The following is a 24,789-nucleotide window of genomic DNA, read 5'->3' as shown; positions in this document are numbered from 1 at the left end:
GCTAATAAAACAATAAGACATAATTTATTTATAACGCCACACAACATTATGTAATCACTGTCAGATGTACTGTATAACAGAAACATTACTAATGGGTTTGTAAGATGATGACAAATTGAGCAAATATGTGAGAGATGACCAAAAAGTGTTGCCATTTATGACAGATATTTCACATATATAGCAGCTTCCTCATGAATCAGTGGTGTCAGCTGATGATTTCCCATGCATCGCCAAAAACACTGATGGGCACATCAATATAGCGTAATTTCTTTTTTTTTTTTTTTTTTTGTTTAACAGAAAAACTGTTACCCAGCGCGCGCCAATTAGGATTTCAAAAACACGGAAATGCGAAATTGGCCTATCAGACACTGGCCAAAAGGCGCAATTAATTGCCATTTGTAGTGCTTTGGGATTGCTGTTTTATTTACCCAGTTGGCTGTAACACACATAGTCTCGTACTTTTGTCTTTTTGACAATTTTTCAAATATTTTTATTTCAGATCGAATATTGTACATGTTGTAGCTGATTGTTATGATTTACGTCTTATAACGCTTTAAGCAACAACTCTCCAATGACGAAAAGGGAATGAAAATAGACCCTCCGTCTGTCACAAACGGATCGACGCTGCTGTCTTGCACAGAATTCCGAAACTGATTTGCACTGAACAGGCCAAGCCAGCAGAGTTGGTACTGTAAGTGCGAACATACATGCATGTGAGTTACTGTATTCTATACATGTGGACTTAATGATTAATTGATGCGTTTACGTTCTATCGAAATTATCGTAAATCCTAAGTAAAAATTGCACGCGAGTGCCTTTCAGTTGCATGCAGTTTTAATTTACGTGTTGTAAATACAATAAACTAATGTCACTACTGAAAAAGTAGTGCAAATTAGGATTGTAACCGCAATTTTGATTGCATTGTGGTTGGAGCAAATGTCTGTTAAACTATAGCCTATTAAATTACAGTTTAAATGATACATTTTTATTTGAGCAATATTTTGGAATTTGTCATGTTGAAATTGCGTAAATGCTTGAAAAGGGGGCAAGTTTGTTCCTCACTTTGAATGTATTATATTTGAAATAAACTAAACAATTTTATCAGAACGCAAACAGGCTAAAAAAAAGCTTCTCTTTCTGGTATTTCATTTTCATTATTGTCTAAACATTTTAATAATCAGTTTTTTTGTTGTTGTTTTGTTTGTTTTTTTAGGAGGAAGAACAAAAGGCTTCAGTAAAGTCACGGTATGGAAAAGGTATGGAAGTACAATGATAGGGGCAATTCCAGAAGAAGGGCACTAAGACTAGTCAGTGAATTGTTTGACAATGAGCAGCATGAGGGGGAAGTGGAGGACAATTTGGAGTTAAGTGTTTGTGTTGATGATTCGGGGGAATCAGACATGGAAATTAGTGATGAAGAAAGTGACCACCAGAATATTGTGGAGGATGTTGAGAATGAGGTAGTACATGGAGAGACTGCAGCTTCTTTTGAGGACCAGTCTGGTCTTGGGGAACCTTGTAGTCAGAGAGATAGTGATTTGCAGAGTTCACTAGCAGATTGGGCAATTGAATTCGGAATTTCACTAATTGCTTTGTCAGCACTTCTTACCATTCTCAAAGTCCATCATTCTTCTCTGCCTAAGGATGGAAGAACGTTGCTGAAAACAAAAACAAGCTACAGCATTACCAGTATAGCTGGTGGTGTGTTCCACTATTGTGGAATTCTGAATTCTGTTCAGAAAATCCTTGATCAAATTTGGCATACTGTGGCAGACAAACATGTCTTCAAACTACAGTTGAATTTTGATGGACTCCCACTCTTCAAGAGTACTGCTACACAGTTTTGGCCGATTCTTGGTTTGCTGCAAGGTCACACTAAGGCACCTGTGTTGATTGGACTCTTTTGTGGTAATTCAAAGCCAAATTCTTTGTCTGATTATCTTCATGATCTGGTTCAGGAGCTGAAAATGTTGAGAGATGGGTTTCTGTTCAAGCAGAAAACATTCTTTTTGCATGTTGCTTCTGTTGTGTGCGATACCCCTGCCCGAGCCTTCATCAGAGGAGTGAAGTCACACACTGGATATCATGGATGTGACAAGTGTCACCAGACAGGTGTCTGGAAATCAAATCGAATGACATTTCCTGAGGTGAATGCAAAGCGCAGAACTGATGAGAGTTTTAGGCAAGGAACTGATGAAGAACACCACATCCAGCACTCACCTCTTGCAGACATTGGCATTGATATGGTCACTTGTTTCCCACACGATTACATGCATCTGGTTTGTCTGGGTGTAATGCGGCGTCTCTTAGACTTGTGGCTGAGCACCATTGGCCCCTTGCACTGTCGCATATCATCCATTCAAGCTTCCATGGTGTCAGACAGACTTCTTGCACTGAGAAGTTACATTCCAAATGAGTTTGCTCGAAGGCCTCGGGCACTGGCAGATCGATGTAGGTGGAAAGCAACAGAGCTACGCCAGTTCTTGTTATATACTGGTCCAGTTGTGCTGAATGATGTTCTACAGCCTCAGATCTATGACAACTTCATGCTTTTGTCTGTAGCTGTGTACATTTTGGCAAGTCCAAAATTTTGTAAGGGGATGAATGACCTTGCAAATACTCTGTTGCTTTCATTTGTTAAACACTTTAGCCAGCTTTATGGTGAAGAGTTTTTGGTTTACAATATTCATGGCCTGGTGCACCTCAGTGAAGATGTCAAAATCCATGGCAATCTAGATCTTATCTCAGGATTTCCCTTTGAAAATTCCTTAGGAAAACTCAAAAAACTGGTTAGAGGGCCTTGCAATCCTTTGACTCAGGTGATGCGTAGATTGTCAGAGATAGAAAATAGCAACTACAGTTGTGATGTTGAAGAGGCAATTCAAAAATTGGATAAAGAACATACAGATGGGCCAGTACCAGAGTGCTTCTCACAACAAGCTCGTCAATTTAAAGTTCTTGCAATTGATGGTATAGTTGTGAAGCTCAATGAGAGAGATTCTTGTGTCAAAATCGACAATAAGTTGGTTTTAGTCCACAACATTGTTGAGGACAAAGGTGCAGTATACCTTGTGGGCAATGAATATAAACAGGTGGAACACTTCTTTAAATATCCTATTGATTCAAAAGAATTGGGAATTTATGTGGTTTCCAACCTCTCCACAAATGTTAAGTGTTTCATGACTGGAAAGAAACTGCAGAAGTATGTGAGATTGCCATTCCGAAACAGATTATTTGTTGTTGTTCCACTCCTGCATCAAGAGAAATAACTCTGAAGTTGCTTTTGTATAATACTTGGCTGAAGAATATAATTCTTGTCTCTTTAGATGTTTCATATTGTTGTCTTTGACAAGACAAATGAGGTTGAAGTTGTGCCATCAGTCTGGATTAAAAATGGAGAGTGCATGTGACCTTCAAATAAAGGTGATATAACAAAAGCAGTAAAATCGCAGGAGAGCCCTGGAGATGACTGGAAGCTCCATAAGGCCAGAATTATTTTCACATCATGTGAGTTATGTTTTGCCACCATTTCCTTCAAATTGAATTAATAGTAATATTTAAAATCACTGTTTTACTTTTTACATTTTTTCTTCTTGTTGTGATGCTACTTTTCCAGATGACTACAAGGAAGCTAGACGTAAACTACCTCTAGCTGTTGATCACACTGACGTTGATCAGACCGATGGAGGGAACTCACCGATTACATTTCAAAGAAAAAGAAAGTAGGGTTTTGGTTTATTTGTTTATTTACATTCATGTTTTGCACCACATTTACAAATAAAAGTATATCTTGAAATTGATAAATGTGTTAGATCCAAGAACATTCTTTTTCCTGGTGAAGACGATGATAATGAGATGGAAGAACACCTGAAAGAACCAAAGCCAAAAAAAGGGTAAGAAGCTTGTTTATGATGATAATGTATTTTATCACAGCAGGTAAATCACTAAGACATTTTGAATGTTTTAGCAGAAAACATTCCATACCTGATGCTCCAAAAATTGCTAGACAGCACAACAGATTAGATCCAGGAAAGCCAAGCTGCCCTAAGCTCTGCCACAGTACTCCTGACCTCCCCAATGATGAGATGGAAGGCATTAAAGGAACAAAATCAAGAAAAAAGTAAGCATCACCCTTTTTAAATTACAGATCATTTGATCAGAGCTGTTAAAGGACTAAGATATTTTGTACTTTGCAGGAGGTATGCCTTACCTAATGCTCCAGCGATCACTAGGGAACAGATTTCTCCTGCAGTAGACAACCTCCACCTAAGTGGCCAAGGCAGTAGTGACCTTCGTCCACGCAGCCAAAGCAGTCCTGACCTTCACTCACATGGCCATAGCAGTCCTGATGTTAGCCCACATGGCCAAAGCAGTCCTGACCTTCACCCAAGTTGCTACTACAGTCCTGACTTGTATGCAGATGGCCACAGCACTCCTGAGATCTACTCAAGTCAGCAGACCAGCACTACTACGCTATCCTCAGGCTGGCATGGTCTCTCTGAGAGCCGTTCATCAAGTAAATCGAGCACTGAGACCCTATTAAGGCATGCTAACGTTGAGGTCAGAAGACCAGCCCACAAAAGTAGGGAGATCCATAAAAAAAGGCACTCTGAATCTTCAAGGCACCCTGAGCAACACCACACCAGGGACATCCAGCAAACATCCAGCCTCCAAATTTGTGAGTATATTAGTGTTAGGCCTTTTTCACACAGAGAATGCACTGATAGTTTGTCACGGGATTTTCCACAGGATCATCTGATTTTGGTTCATTCACATTGCCAGTGATTTTCCGCAAACTGTGAATGCTCACACATAAAAATTCTGTAAAGACACGTGACATCAGGATGTGATGATTAATGTACAAATAAGTGTTGTGTACTGTTCCCCTAAGCTCAAGCTTGATCACCTATGGAAAAACACTGCAGATTTTTTGTCATTGTTTCTTTGTCACTGCTAATCATGTTCCCGTGAAACTGTTGATAACATAACAAACACGCAATGCCTGTTATGTTTTCAGTTAAGTAAACACAAATGTGACCTTGGTAATCACAGCTATGACAACGTGTGCCCTGAGAACATCATGCAGGCACAGCCTCATCTGCACAAAAGCTTTATAAAAGCTGTAGTTATGTAGTGATCCCACTGCATGCTGTCTAACCTGTCTGTCTGTCTTTCTCTTTTTTTCCTCTGAGTCCTTCTTCGTAATATACTAACAAAACAGGAAATGCTGATGGACCAACAGAGAATTATCTTTAAGACCCTCCAGTCTATGCAATCAAGTCAGGAGACGGACATAGGCCTGGATCGAAATTTGTTGCCACTCAAAGATCTCGGTTCTCTTCAGAACATGGAGGACAATCTGCGGAGTACTCCTGACCTCCATAAACAAATGGTATTTGGCATTTAGTTTTATAACAATAAAACTTAGTTGGCTAACTTTCATTTTCCAAATAAGCTTTTTTTTCTTATCAGCTTTAAAGGATAGTTCACCCAAAAATCTAAATCCTTGGTATATTCCTCCATTCAGATGAACACAATTGGAGTTATAATTGTGGTGAGTAGTGGTTAACATGGAGTTTGGTTGGTTGAAGACCAAAAAAGTGCATCCATCCATCATAAAAGCAATCCACATGGCTCAGGCGTGTTGTTAAAGACTTTCTGAAGCAAAACAGCATATTTTTGTAAGAAAAAATATCCATATTTACAACTTTATAAACTTCTGATTTTTGGGTAGTGTAACTTTTTAAGCTAAGCCATGAAAGCCCACACAATAATGAACACTATGTTCTGATCACACTGTTGTAATCGTATGTAAAACTATGATTAATCGTTGTATGGGGCACACAGCATGGCTCCGTGTGCGTTGTTCTGCATGTTTATAAATTTTATAGGTTTAATGGTATATAAAAGATAAAATAAAAGATTGTTACAGTGAAAAGTGCAGATCTGGATTTGTTGTTGGATTCGTAGCATATATATATATATATATATATATATATATATATATATATATATATATATATATATAGTCAGTATAAAAACTATAGAAGTGTCGATGGTTTCTTGTGAGCACACAAGTTTCTTAAGTGTACACAAAAGTTTTTTTTTTTTTGAGAAAGTTGTTTGACCAGTTTAATCTATAATAATCTAGTGATTGAAGTTAAATCTTAAACCACTGCTTAAAACTAATTACTAAATGATTTCAGGTAAACACACTGGCTCTTAAAGGTGGGACGGATGTTCAGGAGTGTGTTTGGAGAATCATGCATGGACTGTTTACGAACTCCTTGGCGAGGAAAGTTAATATGAGAGGAGTGAATGGAAAGATTGGCTTCCTACGCCTACAGATACGAGATGTTGTGATTGGTAAGTTGTCATTTATGCCCAGTATATACTGTCATTCATACTTTTCTTATTCAAAGTTATTAGACGGGAAAAGACAAACCAGAATGTTTGTCCAAAGGTCCTGGGTTCAGTTTTTGCTGTAATATTATATTGTATTTTATCCAATAGCCACATTACCTGTTGATGCAAAAGTTAATATCATGTGTGCTTGTGTTTTTCAGCGGCTGTGAGGCGTAACCGTCTAACATCTGAGGCCACAGAAAAAGAAATTGATGCCACCATTAAAAGATGGCTATATCTGGCCCCAGACAGAGATGGTGGCCGAAAAGAGAGGATGAAGAACAAAGTGCGTGAGGAGAGTACGACTGGTTAGGAATGGATGTTCAGAAGCTCTGTCCAGAGTCCAACTTGTTCCTTGACAGAATCATGAATGTTTCAGAGTCATTTGAAGCGTGCTACTCAGGGGCGGATTGGCCATCTGGCAATTCTGGCAAATGCCAGAAGGGCCGGACCATTTTTTCAATGTGGGCCGGTCAGTTTTTTTAAAGTTTTTATTTATTTATTTATTTTTATTATTTATTTATTTTTTATTTAATGTATTGTTTTTACATGCAGGCAGCTTTTATCTCTTGCAAGATGTGGTGATGATGATGATGATGATGATGATGATGATAATAGTAATAATAATAATAATAAATGTTAAGCATTTGGACCAATCGGCGACAGCCGGCTGGTTTCGAGATGGGCCGACCCAATCAGAGGTTACGCGGACGTAATCAAAATCTGGCAAGAATGTCAAACAGTAAGTGCAACACAAGCTAATTGTCAGAGATGGACCGTAAGAAAAGGAAAGGCGGTGCCGAAAAGCTCAGAGAAAGCAAAAAAAAGGCTCTAAAATCAGACGCTGCCAAATGCATAAAATTAACTGAAAAATTCTCCAAAGGTTTAAATTCGGCTGCTGCATCGGAGGACAGTAGCGCGGTAGAGGAGGTAAGAAGAAAACAGAAAATATACTTCTTAGTCATTATACTAAAATATACTAAGTAATTTTCACACCATTCACGCTACTTCTGACAGTTTTTGACAGTAACCTACACTGTGTTTAACAGTTGTAAGCTTAGCGTAGAACTCCCGTACATTTTAAAATGCCATTATAAGCAGATAACGTGGGATTTAGGGTATACAGACTGCTGTATGCTACTAGCAATATAGTCTAACATGCAAAAGAACCTATAGCTATAGCCATAGTACTGTAGGCATTTGTAGTGAACTCTGAATACATAGCTAGTCTTTAAAGTAAAACATTAAATACATGCATAGGTTACAGTATGTAATTATTCCTTAGGTAGGGTGGAACATAGACTTGTATTACAGGCATTAGTGTAATATATCTATGCAATAGTTAGACAATGTATTAAAATTGCAGAGTTACAGAGTTAAAATGGATGAGATGTAGAATCAGAGAGACAATGTGTACAATGTCAACATAGAAACAAGGAGAAGCGAACATATAGACAGTGGCAATAAAGAATAACACTGCAGAGAATGACATATATAGTTATTTGTGAATAAAAGTATGCTGAAGTGTTGCTAGTGCTGCATGTCCATTTGTGTGTAAAGGTGTGTGTGTGTGTGTGTGTGTGTGTGATACACATTCACAGGTTACTCCTATCATAAGTAATAGCAGACAAACGGCATAAACAGACAGCACACGGACTCTACAAGATTCACAGATTGTTTTTTATTTAGTTTTTACTGTATGTATAAATTTGTTATAAACGGGTTATTTTTGTTCCAGTCACATACATTACATGTTTAAATATCTATTACATATGGTACAGCTTATATTATTTCACCATCTGTACACCAATATAAGTAGTGAATGTGCGTGTCCGTGGGTGGGGCTGTGTCAGTGTGGTAATGTGGGCTGGTGTGGCTACAGTGCCAGGGCTGAATTTTTGTCCCAGTCCGCCCCTGGTGCTACTTAATTGTTCCTGACCATAAACGTATAGACGCTAATGTTACGTGAAGTGAAACTAGTTGATGACTAGAAATACGGATGTTCAAGTGTTATATGTTGAGTGAATCTTCTTACTGACCAGAAACATGGATGTTCAAGTGTTATATGTTGAGTGAATCTTCTTACTGACGAGAAACATGGATGTTCAAGTGTTATATGTTGAGTGAATCTTCTTACTGACCAGAAACATGGATGTTCAAGTGTTATGCGAAGTGTAAAACTTGTTAATGACCATAAACATGGATGATCAAGTGTTACATTTAAAGTGAAACTTCATGAACAAAATATGGCACTGAACTTCTACTTGTTTTATTTTTGTTTTTATTTTTATTGCAAAACTGACAGAGTGCCATTTTAGAGAGTCGTTTGTACAACTGTCAATGCTTCGATGTTAAGTATGCTTAAATAAATACTTGTTCAGAATACTGTCGTTGTTGTGACTATATTCATCTGAGAGGGGTCCCATAGCAAATTTTATCTGGCCCAGCTCCGGCCCACACAACCCGCTTTTGCTTGGCCCACATACCGCAATGAATTACGGTCCTAGTGTGGACCAGGTCTGGTTTCCAGACAAGGGCCACACATGGGCCATAACTGGCCCAAGTCTCAGCCAAGTTAATTACCAGATGATCTGGCCCAACTTAGGGCCAGTTATGGGTAATTAACTTGGCTGAGACTTGGGCCAGTTATGGCCCATGTGTGGCCCTTGTCTGGAAAACAGACCTGGTCCACACTAGGACCGTAATTCATTGCGGTATGTGGGCCAAGCAAAATCGGGTTGTGTGGGCCGGAGCTGGGCCAGATAAAATTTGCTATGGGGGAAGATGCCTGTTGTCTCATGTACATTTAAGGTTCAGATGAATTGAAGAGTAACTTTAAGAGCTTACATGCTATGATGCCTCCAATAAACATTGTTGTTTCAACTCTACATTGAAATATAATAATCTGAAAGTATTTATTGTCTTTACTTGGCCTTGCCTTTGAAGATGTCTGTAAAATATGCATTGGATATGTAATTCGATTCTTAGTGTTAGTGTAGCAACAATGCTAACCTGTGCACCACCATGCAGAGTTACCATGCACAAATTTATGAATCATATAAATCAGTCTTAATATCTTCTATAATCTCTAAATTCGATAAATGTATACAGTGACCTATGTACTATTAAAATTTAGTCAAATTTACCAGGTTTTTTTTTTTATCAATAACCATTTACAGTTTTATTGTATCTGTCTGTAACAGGGTGACAGGTAGCCCATACCAGGTTTAAAATATTGGGGGGGGGGGGGCAGCAAAAGGTACCACCTGAGATGGAAAATATTGTCTTTTACTATTGTCTTTTTTTTTCTAAAATAAAAAAGAAAGTATCAAAAAACAAAAAAATGAAAGGGAACTTGTTCCATAGAATCACCCACTGAAACTGATGTAACTGTAGAATGTTAGTAAACAAGGAGGGAAATTCCCATACACGCATACATCAGTTATGTGTATTTTTCTATGACCGGCACACACACTTAAGCCCAATTCTCAATGTAACCTTTTTCTCCCACTGCGCTTCTCGTTCATCCCAACGGTGTTTAATGGGTTTGAGGTCAGTGTTCTCTTCAGGCCACTCAAGTACTTCCACACCAAACTCACACACCCATGTCTTTAAGGATCTTGTTTTGTACACAGGGGCAGAGTCAAGCTGGAACAGAAAAGGGCCTGTCAAAAACTGTTCCAACAAATTTGGAAGCATAGAATTGCCCAAAATGTCTTGGTATGCTGGAGCAGTAAGAGTTCCTTTTACTGGAACTGAAGTCCAGTCCAACCCATGATAAACAACCACACACCATATTCCTCCTCCACCCAATTTTACACTTGGCACAACACAGTCAGGCAGGTAATATTCTCCTGGCAACTGCCAAACCCTGACTTGTCCATCAGACTGCTAGACGGAGAAGACACAGATGTTTGTGTCTACTGTACATATATTTTGTTAAATATAAAAGGTCGGGCATGATAGTGTTGTATTTTCCAATCTGGTCACATTTAAAACATGAAATGATAGTTTATAATAAAGTCTTCAGAAGTATCATATTCCACTGATTTCCAATGATTAATGCTGGTAAGCACATCTAAGCTGAGCACATGCTCTCAGACACACAGTTCAACAATAGCTGTAGCACTGATATATGTGTGTAGGGCTCTGCACTTCAGTGTACAGATAATGTGCTATTTCGTGATTTGTGTTATCGGGATGTGAGATTTACAGAGTGCGGCTTTATTGGGGCGCAAGGTAATCTCATAGTCAAACAGTTCAGATCCCAGCCAGAGAGCCAAAACGGAGGGCAAAGTCATAGTCAAGGGGCAGACGAAGGTCGGGCGATGATCGGAGACGATTGGAGGAGCAGGACGGGTATCGGGAGTCAGTGGACCGGCGATAATCAGGCGATAGTAAGCATGGGGGCAGGATGGATCTCGTGGTCTAAGGACAGAAATTAGGTCAAAATATCGGCAAGCAGGCAGACAGATACAGGAATGCTGGAACTCAAGGGTAAACCAAGAAGATCTCGCATCTGGCCAGCATGCCGAACGTGCAGAAATAGCCAAGTGAATTAGAAAGACTAAGAACCACCTGCGTGAAGAGCCTTAGACCGGACGGGTTTATGCAATCAGCCGGTTTAAGCAGACCGGGATTCCCCTGAAGGCGCGTGCAAAGTAACTGAGATCACCCGTGTGACATGTGACGTCACCGCGGATCTCCCCCGGGCTGACGCACGACAATTATCAGCACAGAGCATGTCAGGAGATGTATAAATAGCCATTTGTTTGTGTTATTGTAAGTCCTTCTTGTGCTCGCAGTTGTCGTATGTGAATCCTGTCCAATCCTCGCGTGTCTTTATACAGTGGATATAAAAAGTGTACACACCAGGGGCGTAGATTTAGGGTGGACGGAGGGGATGTGTCCCCACCAATATCCTCCGACCATTGAAATGTCCCCACCAATAATTTAATCCACTTAAAAAAAAAAAAAAAACAATCGTGCTGTCAACATTAACCTAGACGCGCAGAAAGGGATAAATCACGTTCTCTCCTTGAGTCCTCCCGCCCCCAAAACACATATGAACATTTTGATTGGCTGTGCATTTCCCTGCTATCACGTGAGAGGCTGTGGCTGCGTTCAGATACAAGCAGCGCCAAATGCAGTGGATTTTTTTCCCCGTGCAAGAAGGTGTGTTGGGTGACACATGTGAGGATGGCGGCAGCAAAAAAAAAGAAGCTGGACATAAGGAGCTTTTTTTCAAAGAAAAGTGTAAGTCACTTCAAGTTCGCTAGTGAATCCATCAAAGTCCATCAAAGTAACGACAACAGTTAACGCTAATGCTAGTGGGGTTTTGACATTACACTATTCCTTAATTTAACTTAATGAATTGCATTTCGAGTGGATTAATATCAATCGAAGCATTGCTAGTATTAATGTAAAGTGATTTTGCATTTTGCAGCATATTAAAAAAACATGCATTCCGTGGACGGAGTTGGGGTGGCGGGGTTGGTGGGTGGGGCAGGAGTCATAGGTCCCCACCAATGTCCAGAGCAAATCTACGCCCTTGGTACACACCCCTTAAAACTGCTGGTTATCAGGTTTATTAAAAAATGACATCATGATAAATCATTTCAAAACTTTCACACCTTTAATGTAACCTGATAACCTGAACAATTCAACTGAAAAACAAACAAATCTGTTTTGGGGAAAAATATATGAAAAAAAAAAGATACAATAAGCTGGTTGCATAAGTGTGCACATCCTTAAACTGATACTTTTTTGAAGCACCTTTTGATTTAAATACTTATTGGGCAGGAGTCTATCAGCATGACACATCTTCACTTGCCAATATTTGCCCTCTCTTCCTTGCAAAAGTGCTTCAAATCTGTCATATTGTGAGGGCACCTCTTGTGCACAGCCCTCTTCAGGTCACCCCACCGATTTTCTATTGGATTTAAGTTGCTAGTGGGACAACAACCACCTGTAAACACAAAGGAAGGAGTTCAGGCCCAGGAGTGGAGGGCTGGACTTTAGGTCACACTGTAGCATACACTGAAATATGTTTATCTCATTTATTTAGAACTCATTTAGAATTGGGTTCTCATCATCTAATTTGAGGACTTGTGTGAAAATCTGATGAAATTTCAGGTCACATTTATGCAGAAATGAAAACAATTCTATGGAGTTCACAAACTTTCAAGCACCATTTTATTTAGGTGCAGCAGCGTCCTCCAGGCCAAAGTCACTGGATCATCTCAGTTTGTGTTGGGGGCTCCAAGATGATCAAAAATATCACTGGCAGTAGGATTTGTTTTTTTATTGGTGATGGACAGGCAGCCCTCCAGGGTATACCCCAGCCACGTGACGGACAGGCAGCCCTCCAGGGTGTACCCCAGCCAGGTGACGGACAGGCAGCACTCCAGGGTATACCCCAGCCACGTGACGGACAGGCAGCCCTCCAGGGTGTACCCCAGCCAGGTGACGGACAGGTAGCCCTCCAGGGTGTACCCCAGCCAGGTGATGGACAAGCAGCCCTCCAGGGTGTACCCCAGCCACGTGACGGACAGGCAGCCCTCCAGGGTGTACCCCAGCCAGGTGATGGACAGGCAGCCCTCCAGGGTGTACCCCAGCCACGTGACGGACAGGCAGCCCTCCAGGGTGTACCCCAGCCACGTGACGGACAGGCAGCCCTCCAGGGTGTACCCCAGCCAGGTGATGGACAGGCAGCCCTCCAGGGTGTACCCCAGCCACGTGATGGACAGGCACCCCTCCAGGGTGTACCCCAGTCACGTGATGGACAGGCAGCCCTCCAGGGTGTACCCCAGCCAGGTGATGGACAGGCAGCCCTCCAGGGTGTACCCCAGCCAGGTGATGGACAGGCAGCTCTCCAGGGTGTACCCCAGTCACGTGATGGACAGGCAGCCCTCCAGGGTGTACCCCAGCCACGTGACGGACAGGCATCCCTCCAGGGTGTACCCCAGCCACGTGACAGACAGGCATCCCTCCAGGGTGTACCCCAGCCACGTTCCCTATGCCACCCTGTGACCCTGACTGGGACAAGCATGTAGAGGTTTATATAATCAGTTTTTCTTTGGTACATGGAGGAATCTGATAAGTCACTGAAAGGCAGATTAGGGTATGACTGGATGGGTTGAACCAGAATGAAGTGCAGATTTACTAAGGCTCAGTTTGGCTTCAACACAGGCTATGGTAGAATCTGCCAAGTATAGCTTAGTTAGAAGGTTAGTTACCCCTGATTCAGTCAGGTGGCTTCATGTGGTTTGAAAAACAGCCAATAGCAAACATGCAATGCGGCCAATGTTAATATCTGCTGTTCTGTATAGGAAACACCCAGAATGCATGTGATGTCAGTCCCAGAAAATTCTGCCCCATCGTCTTGTTTGTAGTCAGTCTATTTTTGGTGCTTTAAATGCTAAATGTTTCTTCTTTAATCTTCCATCCACCCAGTCACACAACCCCTATAAAAGGTCGTGGTTCAACTCTGCTGGCCTCAGTTTAGCTGCAGAAGCGACGCTGATCTTGACAAACGTCCAGTGGAATCATGAAGTCCCATCAGATCTCTGCCTTCTTCCTCCTGGTGACAGTGCTGCTGTCCTCCACTCTGGCTCACAGTAAGTCTGCAGCATCTCACAGCTTTTATCAGGACTTAAGATTCATTAAATTTCTTTTATATAAGAACCAGGTTACAGACCAAATTGTGAGTTTTTTTGGTGTGCATAATTTTTTATGTATATATTCAGAGCGGCTGTATATATTTTGTATGTAGCCTGTTATACATTTTCTGTTCTTCATATCTCTCCAGCTGGCAGTGGACTAGAGAAGTGCTGTTTTACATACTTTCCTGGAAGACTGAGGATGGAGCTGATAGCTGGATATGAGGAGACCAGAGGAGACTGTCCTAAACCTGGAATTATGTAAATATTTGCTTTATTCATGTATTGTTTTGAACTATTACTGCTTTGGAATTTAATGTTTGTTGTGGACAAAATGTCTTTAATAGAACTGACTTGCATTTCGGGATCAGATGTATATGGAGAAGGATTCTAACAAGTGACAAACAGACTCATGTTATTTTATTTTTCATTTTCAGACTTTACACCAAAAAGGGCAAAGAAGTGTGTGTCGATCCCGGAGCTCACTGGGTTCAGGAGGTGAAGAAAAGGCTGGACCAGCGCCTCTTTCAGTAATGCCTCCTTCCTGCCTGGCAAAATATGAAGAACAATTTTATGAAATTACATTTCAGCCACTTTTTTATTCTCCTATAATATTTTTTCCTGTCATCTCTTGCTGCATAATATATGTCAGTATCTTTAATTTGTTATTTTTTTTAAACAGTAGCTTAAAATATTCTCCTGAAACTTTATTTCCTATCTTCCAAATCGTATACATTTTAACTGCATATTATTGTTTAATATCTAAAGTTTTATTTAGCCAGTAGTTAAATTTGAGTTGCACATATACTGCTTTGCAAGCATGTTACTAAATAAAGACTATTGAAAGGTTATGGTTCAGGTTTTTCATTTAAATTGTTTAATTTGCAAAAAATAACATTCTTCTGGTTGGGAAACATATGGAAAATACAGTAAGAGATATATACAATGTAAGAATGAATAATGTAAATGTATGCATGGAAAACAGACACATAAACCAGTGTCCATGCTAACCTCATTCAGAGGGTCCATGCTAACCCCATTCAGAGGGTCCATGCTAACCCCATTCAGAGGGTCCATGCTAACCCCATTCAGAGCTCCATGCTAACCCCATTCAGAGGGTCCATGCTAACCCCATTCAGAGCTCCATGCTAACCCCATTCAGAGGGTCCATGCTAACACCATTCAGAGGGTCCATGCTAACCCCATTCAGAGGGTCCATGCTAACCCCATTCAGAGCTCCATGCTAACCCCATTCAGAGGGTCCATGCTAACCCCATTCAGAGCTCCATGCTAACCCCATTCAGAGCTCCATGCTAACCCCATTCAGAGGGTCCATGCTAACCCCATTCAGAGGGTCCATGCTAACCCCATTCAGAGCTCCATGCTAACCCCATTCAGAGGGTCCATGCTAACCCCATTCAGAGGGTTCATGCTAACCCCATTCAGAGGGTCCATGCTAACCCCATTCAGAGGGTCCATTCTAACCCCATTCAGAGGGTCCATGCTAACCCCAGTCCACTGTCGACAGAGCCTACAATGGCCATACAAATGGATAATAATAAATACTTTATTGATCCCTGTGGGGAAATTGTCTTTATGTTACCCTCAACTTGCACTTTGTAAATTAAGTTGTCCACAAAGGGCAGCCACCCATAGCAGTACCTCAGGAGCTGAGGTTTAAGGGCCTTGAGGTTAAGGGTTTGAACCAGCAACCTTGTGATGCAAGACATACAGGCTTAGCCCACTGAGCCACACACAGCTCCAGTTATGCTTTGAGGAATGACTTCTACTCACTTGTAACACAACATAATGACAGTATGATGAGCTGCTTAGCAGCCAGTGGTTTGATCACAGGCTCAGTCTGCTGTTTATCACACCTGAATCAGGCACCTGAGACAGGAACCAGGGTAGCCACGTGTGACTCAGCATGGAAAGATTAAGCACTCAGAGCCATTTCTGTTAGCTGCATATTTACAGGGTTTTATTTAATAAAACAGTATTTACACATCTACCGGCATATTTCCCTTTGGAAATAGTATAATTACACACAGACCCAAAGGGAATGCAGAGCACACAGAAGTACGACACAAAAACAGACACTCAGACAATACCAGTGTTATAGGTTGGCACCTCATCCTGGGTTATTCCCTGCCTTCTTTCCTTGTGCATTTTTAATTATATATATGAGGGAGTTAATTAGTAAAGTGATGGATGGGTTAAACCCTGCTGAAAATAGCAGGAATGAACAACAGATGACGGCAGAAGAAGGTCCAGAAGAGACACAAATTGCAGAGAAGTTTGATGATAAATCACCAGGCAGCAGTGGCAGTGATGACAGAATAGAAAGTGCACTTGGCTACTGTAAGGAACCTTCCTTACAACAGGCAGCTGACAAGTGACTGTCCTGTCCTGACTGTCCCCCTGAACACTCTGCGGACCGGGTTGAGTAACTGTAGCTCCATCTGCTATTTCTGACACCAATGATTCTATGAGGATCCGCAGAGAGTCTGTTACTCCTTGTATTAATCCATTCATACTCGTCATTTTATTGTTATATTTTACACACAGGCTCCCCAGTGTGTTGTATCTGAACTATCGGGGACAGTATTATTCAGGGGAAAGTGGCTTAGCCTACAACAGGAGGGAATCAATGAGATCTATCAGAGTTATTTCTATTTTTAACCCATTAATATGCAAGTTAAATTTAAATACATGGTGTCTGTAAAATCAAAGCCGGTGTTCTGTCGAAAAATACTACCTATCGAGATGTGCTATCGAGCCTTTCTGCGCATGTGCAGTTCCACCGTTTTGGGATTAGGGTTAGGTTTTAGGGGTTAGGGTTAAGGTAAGGGTTTTAGGGGTTTTTGGGGGTTAGGGTTAGGGTAAGAGTTAGGGTTAGGGCTATCTATTAGCACTACGGTAGCATTTTTCGACAAGGCAGTATATATCGACAGAACACCAGCACTCCACCTTCTAGTCATTGGAAGGTCCTGCTCCCCCCACAGCTGTGCGCCTTTTACATATGTCTCGTGACTCAGCAAAAGAGGAAAGGCATTTTGTGGTATCTTTCGTGATTAAGCAAAAGACGAAATGCATTTCATGATTCCACAGAATCAGTTTCATCCATGAAATGTAGGCATGTAAAAATGAATCGCGAATTGGTTGAAAATCGAGGTAAATGTATGATTTAAACCGGCTGATATGGAAATTGAATCGCTTCTTTAGGAGTACTTCACGGTAGTTTACTTTACAGGAAAAACTGGTGTAATATTACATTTGATTTCGTGATGTCAGTTCGATATCAGATGTCACTGCGTATTCACGTTGACGTCGTACGTTAGTTTGTGGTTTCGACCGAACGCGAGATGGCGAGTGAATTTGAAACTGAGGACATCCGCCCCATCTTAAATCGGCTGTGTGGCAGCATTTTAGCTTTCCAGTAATCACAAACGAAAACGGTGAGAAAAGCACAGACAAGATAAAAACTGTGTGCAAATATTGTAAAAGATTGATAACATACACAAACAGCACAGCGAACATGCCAGTGTTCTGTCGATTTACGCTGCCTTGTCGAAAAATGCTACCGTAGTGCTAATCGATAGCCCTAACCCTAACTCTTACCCTAATCCTAACCCCCTCCCCCAAAACCACTAAAACCCTTACCTTAACCCTAACCCTAACTCTTACCCTAACCCTAACCCCCAAAAACCCCTAAAACCCTTACCTTAACCCTAACCCCTAAAACCTAACCCTAATCCCAAGACGGTGGAACTGCATATGCGCGGAAAGGCTCGATAGCACGTCTCGATAGGTAGGATTTTATGACAGAACACCGGCACCACAGTGAGCTCAATTCACCACCGCAAGAGCGAAGGTTATTAAAAGGGCAAACTATGCTAAAAAGCTGCACATGCAAGCCTTAGTTTACTTGGTAACGCTTTATATTAAGTGCTCCTTCATAATGCATTCATAGAACATTCAGGGCACCTTCATAATGCATTCATAGAACATTCAGGGCACCTTCATAATATATTCATAGAACATTAAGTGCACCTTCATAATGCATTCATGGAACATTAAGTGCACCTTCATAATGCATTCATGGAACATTAAGTGCACCTTCATAATGCATTCATGGAACATTCATAAGCAGCATGCAAGTACACTTCAACATCCTAACATCCCTTAACAGCTATAATATACATAAATAACAAACATTATATAATAATAACAAACATTATAATTGTATAATCATGTAATGTTTGTTATTAATGTATATTAAAGCTGTTAAGGGATGTTAGGATGTAAAGCATGTATACATGCATGATGTTTATGAATGATTTCTGAATACTTAATGAATACATTATGAAGGTGTACTGAACGTTCTATGAATGTAATATAAAATAATTATGAAGGTGCAATTAATGTAAAGCGTTACTGTTTATTTATTTGAAGATTTTCTTATTATTATTATTTTGATTTTTTTTAAAGTATTTTATTCAATTTCAGTTGCACTGTTAAGAAGAGGACACGTTTTGCACAGTTTAGAAAGAAAAATAAAGGAATATTTTTAAATAAATTTGTCTGCAGCTAATTTTGTTAAAAAATCGGGTGAAAATCGTATCGTATCATGGCTATCAGTCTCAAACTCACAGAGGGCCATGTCGTCTGGTCAGGGGGGGGGGGTGGATGCTGGGGGAGGACAGAGAGCCATGGCTCCCAGCACACCTAGATCCACATTAGAGGAACGGTCTCATTGTGACGGGGCGCTGCAGCATCCATACTAAAACTTTAAGCTTTTAAGATTTAAACCCAACACATTAGCAAGATAAAAAGTAAGTCAGACTCCAACAGTAAATACTCTTTCTGTATTTGGTTGTTATTGATTGGGGGCGGGGGGTTACGATGTGAGAACGTCGAGACCATAACTTCATGGGACATCGTGGAAAAACTATCATGCAATGCACTTCCTGTACAGCGTAAATGGACAAAAAGAGGGAAAACAAGCCAAAAGTGATGTGGAGTGTTACTGTGCTGGCAGGCTGATTTCCTTACATTACCCAATCAGAATGGGGGTGTATAAAACGTCTGTAACTGGAGGGGCAGTGAAAGCCCGTCGGGAAGGATCAGCCCCCACAGGTTAGGAGGCCACTTCCTAATATAATCTGGAGCTGCTAATAATTCCTGTTTCCTGGCTCTCACTTTCCACTGCTCTCACTGGGGGATGCAGTCGGGACTCTAGGGGTTTAGTGCACAGATTTTTCTAATACCCCAACCCCCCAGTACGTATCATATTTTCCATACTTGGCCAGATGTCCCAACTAATCATTTAATAAAAGTTCATCTATTCATCACACATGGCCAACAGCCAAGCAAACGTTTTTCATTTTGTCATTATGGGGTATTGTGTGTAGAATTTTGAGGTAAAAATTTAATCTAACCCATTTTGGGAAAAGGCTATAACAAAATGTGGAAATAGTGAAACCCTGTGAGTACTATCTGGATGAACTGAAAACTGTGAAAAGCAATGGAAATGATGCGATAAGCTTAAGGCATGTATCTGATCTTTCAAAATCTATGAACCAGCAACCATGTGGTTACCATGTCCAAGAGAGGGACCGAAGTCTCTTCACTTCTGGGGTTGTGTAGTTCAGCAGTGAAGTAGGTGGGGGTCGCTGCTCATGCTTCAGGGAAGGTCTCGGAAACCACAGGGGCACCATGGCTGTAGACTTGGTGTGCAGAGAGGCGTGGGCTGCTCAGAAGGACAAGGACTGGGCTGCTGACCATTCACACGGGGTCTGCTCCTCAGGGTTTGCACCTGTGGTGTTTTCCTAGCAAAGTGTATTTAGGTGATGATGCCCTCTTGATGGTAATACTTTTCTCAAAGACCTCATATGTTTCAGCATGTTTATAGATCTGTGTCAAGATTGCAAAACCCTGAGGACCAGGCCTGCCTCAACACCTGATTTGATGTTTGCTAAGGCATGAGATTTTTTTGAAGGTGCCAAACTGGCATTTAGCTGGCCGTTCTGTCTTGGATTCACTCAAGCCCCTTTCAGTCATTGTACTTTTGTGCTTCTGGATCAAGACACAACATTGGGTTCTTTCACAGATATGAAGATGCTTCTGGTCTCGTGCTGGAGCAGTGCTGTGATAATTATGATCAACTTAATGTCTTGATGGCTCCACTTGGGTCATGTGACCCATGTTTCAGAAGTGAGGTTTGAAACCATTGGACCCCATGGTGATGATGACGAGGTTCTGTTTAACTTCCTGCCCAAATTAATATGCTGAATCCACCTGTGAGGGCTGTGGTACTCTCATGCGAGTCCATGGGCTGAGAACCACTGGGGCGCCATGATCTTCTCTGGCAGTAACAGAAATGAGTTTCTCCTGACTGATTGGACTGTGGATGTCTTTCTGCGGCATGGATTAAATTCAAGATCTGACCAGACTGCGTGTTTTTGCCATGGTCTGCCTGTCCCCTCTCGATCTGTGGCCTGCGTGTTTTCCCCCTGATTGCCAAACCCCAAACACCCCCCGCCCAATATGTGGCCTGCATGTTTTTGTCTCGGTTTGACTCTGCCTGCCCCCCCGATCAGTCGCCTGCGTGTTTTTGCTCCGTCTGACTTCCTCCCCCTCGCAGGTAAAAGCCACCACCTGCAGCAATGGTGGTACCTGCTACAAGCATGAAAACGCTTCCTGCTGCGCCTGCCACCTGCAGGGTTAAAGGTCATGTCCACCAGGGGGCCAGATATTTCGTCATAGTAATTTGTAATTCGGCTGCATGACACTTGAAAATATCAATTTCTGCAATAAGAATTGCAGTATTTATAATGAAAAAAGTTGAAAATAAAGCAATTTTCAAACATGTCTATTCATGAGTGATTTAACAAGCAAGGATGAAAATGATGAGGAATGGCCTGAAGAGCCATGCAGAGCTCATGCAAAAGTCGTGGCGGTGAACTTAAAATGCTAAACATGCCAGATAATCCCAAAAAGGAGCGTCATTAAAGTTGCACGGCTTGCTAAGTTTTGTTTCTTATAACAATAAAAATGTTCTAGCGAAACGTAAACCCCACGCTCTAGGTGAATTTTGTAACCAAGATTTATAAATAGCGGAACTGTTTTGAAAAATAACATTGCTTATGAAAGCAGGCAAGTCAGAATTTCAAGTTAGAATTTCATTGTACCTCATACACATAATGCCGCTTTCTTACAATCTTAACCTGCCATTAAATTTTGAAGACGCTGTACACAGAGGGACACAATAGTGCTCTCAATTTTCTCTTGGCTCTGAAAATATACAGCTCTACCGGCCATTCATTCTTAAACAATCAGATGTTACTTTAATACTAACTGCCGTATATAAACAGATAATCCCATGACAAAAGGTGACCGTAATGCCACCCCAGTTTTTGGTGGGATTGCATCTCGTGTACATGCATCTATGACGTGTGGAATGAACACAGAAAACATGTGGCAGCCATGATGCATAGGCGTATGTGTTGTGAGAGTAAAGTATAAATCAGCCCTTATGCTCCCTTCCAGACCCTACTGCAGGATTCCAGCCAATCAGCTGCAGTGGCATGTAGTGAGATTGGGGGGTTGGGGGTCACAAGACATGAGCTGCAGAGGTGACATTACTTCTTGTCCAGAAGATGGTTCCCTGGTAGATGCAGAGTAGATGCAGAGGGCCCTCCCATCTGCTGTATGTGTCCATGTTTTGGGGCTACTGAGAGACATCACTGTCCCCTTTTAGCCTGAATCTGCACTTTATTAACATCTGAAAGCCCCGTGTGTGTCTGACTCTAGTCTGGAGTTGTATCACTGAAGCGCTTGAACCGGCGATTTCCAAAAACAGCAAAGCAGAAATCCAGGCTACGCTGATGATGTCAGCATAGCCCACACTAGCAGAGCTGTAATGGACTGACTGCCGTCAGTGTATTCCGGCATCCTGACCCACAGCTCCGATGTCCTGCCACCTGCTTGTGTTTCCTGTGTACGGGGAAGGGTGTAGTAACATCTTGTTTTCCATTTCCCCCCACAAACACAAACCCTCATTCCTGGTAAGTAAAGCTCTCATCAGTGGCGTCTCTGACCACCCTGCCCATAGTAGCCTTTCCTTTTGGTGGGATGGTGACCACAAGCTGCCTGATATTTCTGAATATTTCTCTCTTTGATATTTCAAAGTAAACTTTAATCACTTGGGGGGGGGGGGGGGGGGTAGTGCCTGAGTTAATAGGAGTCTGTCAGGCTTTAATGGGGTCTGTTTATGAGTGGGGGTATTTTTGAAAAAGTCTGGATGTTGGGGCAGGTATGAGCATGTGAAAGGTGCTTAATCATTATCCATGTCTAAGTGTACTAGCAGGATTGAGTCTGTGGAGGGCACTATGAAGAAAGGTCTTTGTTTTGTCCCACAGTTACAACAGCGGCATCCGTGTGGACGGGGTGAACTGGTTCCACTGTAAATGCACCCTGGGATTTGCTAACCCAGACTGTCATATCAGTGAGTACTACACTTTTGACCTTTGACCCCTGCACCCCAGCAATTGCTGGCCTTAGGAACCTGCAGATGACGTGGATGAGTTACTACCTGTTTAAGCGATAAGCATAGTCAGATCCAGCAGTCTTTGTCCTCGACAGACATGCATGGTCATGTGAGGCTTGCAGATGGGTCATATGACGACTTTGGCTTGGCTGTCAAACTCACCCATGAGAATGGAGTACGGCTTTCACTGTCAGTATAACAGTAGTCTGAGCCTCTCAGCCTCAGGATAGCCCCATTCCGTCACCTTACGATTCAACTATCTTGAGAGTAGGAATAATCATTGACCTTTTTGGCTGGGAAGGTGCCACCTGCACGGTGAGTAAGGCGGCCTTCCAGACCCTACTGCAGGATTCCAGCCAATCAGCTGCAGCGACATGTAATGAGATTGGGGGGGGGGGAGGGGGTCACGAGATGCAGAGACTCCATCTATAATTTTTCAGCAGCAGATACCAGGTGGCCGTATTTCTTGTCCAGAAGATGGTTCCCTGGTAGATGCAGAGTAGATGCAGGGGGCCCTCCCATCTGCTGAATGTGTCCAGGTTTTGGGGCTCCTGAGAGACATTACTTTGTCCCCTTTTAGCCTGAATCTGCACTTTATTAACATCTGAAAGCCCCGTGTGTGTCTGACTCTAGTGTGGAGTTGTATCACTGAAGGGCTTGAACCGGCGACTTCCAAAAACAGCAAAGCAGAAATCCAGGCTACGCTGATGATGTCAGCATAGCCCACACTAGCAGAGCTGTAATGGACTGACTGCCGTCAGTGTATTCCGGCATCCTGACCCACAGCTCCGATGTCCTGCCACCTGCTTGTGTTTCCTGTGTGTGGGGGGAGGCTGTAATAACATTTTGATTTCTATTTCCCCCCACAGACATGACCAATTGTAACCTTCACCCCTGGCAAGTAAATCTCTTGGTCAGTGGCTTCCCTGAACACCCTCCAAGCTGCCTGATGTTTCTGAATCAAATTTAAGTCGTCTGGTTTGGGAAGTAAACTTTAATCACCTAGGGGGGGTAGTGTCTGAGTTAATAGGAGTCTGTCAGGCTTAAATGGGGTCTGTTTATGTGTGGGGGGTATATTTGAAAAAGCCTGGATGTTGGGGCGGGTATGAGCATGTGAAAGGTCATTAATCATTATCCATGTCTAAGTGTACTAGCAGGATTGAGTCTGTAGAGGGCACTATGAAGAGCTTTGTCCTCGGCGGGCATGCATGTTAATGTGAGGCTTGCAGATGAGTCCCACAGCAGACTGTGGCTTGGCTGTCAAACTCGCCCGTGATAATGGAGCACGGCTTTCACTGCCACCATAACTGGTCTGAGCCTCCCTGCCTCAGGATAGCTCCATTCCATCACCTTAGGTTTCAGCAGGTGGGATGTGGTCTCATGCTGAGGGGCCTCACAGTCAGGATAGCCCCATCTGCTGTCCAAACATCACAACAGCAGCCTCATGCTGGCCGTTATCGAGGTCAACGTTGAGACATAAACTCATGTCCTCCTCTAACAGGGCTTCCAAGGGGAGGAGGAAGAGGAAAAGGGTGATGGACCAGACACCACAGAGGTGGACAAGAACTCCAGGCAGCACACGTACCCCTGGTGTGCACCATGCGCAGCTTTGCCCGTAAGCAGGCCTACGGGACACTCAGCCCCAAAGACAACCACAGGAAGAACATCAACCGCATCAGCGAGAACCTCAAAGAATAGAGTGACACTGCCCGGCCAAAAAAAAAAGTTGCCATTTGAATTTTTCATTGGACCTCCTTTAGCTGTGATTCTGGTGCACATTTATCATGGCATTGTTTCCACAGGCTTATGCAACATCTCACCTTTTATTTTCATCCAGATTTGCATTCATTTCTCACCGATAGCCTGTATACACCATCGGGGGAGGTGTGGTGGTGCGGGTCCAGGGTTTGAGCCTCTTCCTCAGCTCCACTTGTGTGGAGGTCCTGTGTTCTTCCTGTGTCATCATGGTGTTTCTTCTGGTCTCCCCCCCAGTCAAAACACATACCAAAGTGAACTAAAGCCAAAATATCCAAGTATGGGTGCCCATGCCCATGGCCTCTGGGATAGGCTCCGTCGCCCCCCCCCCCCCCCCCCCACACACACACACACACACACAATAGGACCTTTTGTGAGATACCAAAACTTTTTGTAATGAAAAGTAAAAAGGGAAAC

General features: G+C 42.2%; 1 pseudogene; it reads left to right on the top strand.

Annotated features, from left to right (window-relative positions):
* LOC140586311 (uncharacterized) lies at window positions 1-6,799 on the top strand (annotated as a pseudogene).
* Window positions 6,800-24,789: the final 17,990 nt, after the last annotated feature.

This window comes from Paramormyrops kingsleyae, unplaced genomic scaffold, assembly GCF_048594095.1.
Source record: "Paramormyrops kingsleyae isolate MSU_618 unplaced genomic scaffold, PKINGS_0.4 ups38, whole genome shotgun sequence".
Lineage (NCBI taxonomy): Eukaryota > Metazoa > Chordata > Actinopteri > Osteoglossiformes > Mormyridae > Paramormyrops > Paramormyrops kingsleyae.
Note: the sequence above shows the minus strand (reverse complement) of the source record. Positions and strands in the feature narration are given on the sequence as shown.